This window comes from Ranitomeya imitator, chromosome 1 (assembly GCF_032444005.1).
Source record: "Ranitomeya imitator isolate aRanImi1 chromosome 1, aRanImi1.pri, whole genome shotgun sequence".
NCBI lineage: Eukaryota > Metazoa > Chordata > Amphibia > Anura > Dendrobatidae > Ranitomeya > Ranitomeya imitator.
Window position 1 is genome coordinate 318770247 of NC_091282.1, and position 1538 is coordinate 318771784.

The window sequence follows — 1538 nt, forward strand, 5'->3', positions numbered from 1 at the left end:
GAAATGTAGCAGAAGGTACAAGAAGGCTGAGAAAATGCCAAGAACCAGCTGATGGAACTGGAACTCGGATGGCTACATGAAGGTTCAAGAGCCTATGGAACTACCGAGGACCAGCTGACGTTACTGGAACCCGGTTACTAAGCAGGAGGTACCCGTGCTAAAAAGCACTACCAAGGACCGCCTGGCGTTGGCGGAACTTGGATACCCAGAAGGAGGCACCTAAGCCAAAGGCTCTGCCCGGAACCAGCTGACGTTACTGGAACCAGGATGGGTAGCCGAAGGTCCAAGAGCCAATGGAACTACCGAGGACCAGCTGACGTTACTGGAACCCGTCTGCGTTTCTAGTATCTGTAGAGTGCATTTCTGCTATGTATCCTTTTGTTTACTCTCCTCACTGAGCTAGACCCTCTCGGCCTGAGGTCGCACTATTACCAGCGTCCTTCCATCTCCAGCACTATTGTTACTTCCCTTATCCAGCATCTCAGCACGGACTATATCTACACCTTGCACGGAGCACCTATTGTTCTGGATAGACTCATCTCTCTGGCACATGTCTCCCTGAACCAGATGGAGCATCACGTAGATTTTCGTTTTTTCACCATTAGATCTCTTTTTCGTTTTTTGCATTATATGACGTATATTTCCGCATCATGTGACACTGTATTCATTTATATGTTTCATAGTCAATGTCAAAGAAACGCTCTGACGAAGGTCCGGTGTGGACCGAAAACGTTTAGCACTTTTGTTTGTCTGGATGCATCAATAAACTAAGAAGCTTTTCTTCTCAAATTGAGTGCCAAGTTTTATTCATCTGTTATCTACGGGGTGGACACCCTACTAGAGCACCGCCAATCCTCATATTTACTGAGTGCCGTGTTCTCTAATCGTTACTGGAACCCGGTTACTAAGCAGGAGGTACCCGTGCCTGAAAGCACTACCAAGGACCACCTGACGTTGGTGGAACTTGGATACCCAGAAGGAGGCACCTAAGCCAAAGGCTCTGCCTGGAACCAGCTGACGGTACTGGAACCAGGATGGGGAGCAGAAGGTACAAGAGCAAAAGACACTGCCGAGAACCAGCTGACGGTGCTGGAACCAGGTGGTGGACCCGAAGGCCCACAGGAGAGGAGAGAACAGCTAGGCCGCGAGGCAGCCGCAGTTACCGAACCCCAACAGTCCTACAGGGGGAGCTGGGCCTACTGGCACTACAGAACCAGCCTTGACTACCAGTTCACGCAGCCCACATAGGAAGCTCCTAAACTGGAGGCACCCTGGAGTTGGCTAACCCGACTGCAACACGACGGGGCAAACATAGGCGTCTCAGCGAGTTTGACACACCCCGGAAACAGCTGACGGTGCTGAAACCAGGTTTGGCATGAGGGAGTACCTGTGACAAAAACACTGCCGAGAACCAGCTGGCGGTGCTGGAACCCAGATGCGTTGCCCCAGTGTGCAAGAGCCAATGGCACGACCGAGGACCAGCTGGCGGTGCTGGAACCCGGTTACTAAGCTGTAGGTGCCCGCGCTTAAAAGCACTA

The 1538-nt window shown here is 51.7% G+C and overlaps 1 long non-coding RNA gene across 1 annotated transcript; it reads left to right on the forward strand.

Moving 5' to 3' along the window:
• The first annotated feature begins 331 nt into the window (after positions 1–331).
• LOC138657751 (uncharacterized) lies at positions 332–789 on the forward strand. Its single transcript, XR_011317167.1, has 2 exons — positions 332–370; positions 486–789. It is a non-coding gene; the product is annotated as an uncharacterized lncRNA (long non-coding RNA).
• Positions 790–1538: the final 749 nt, after the last annotated feature.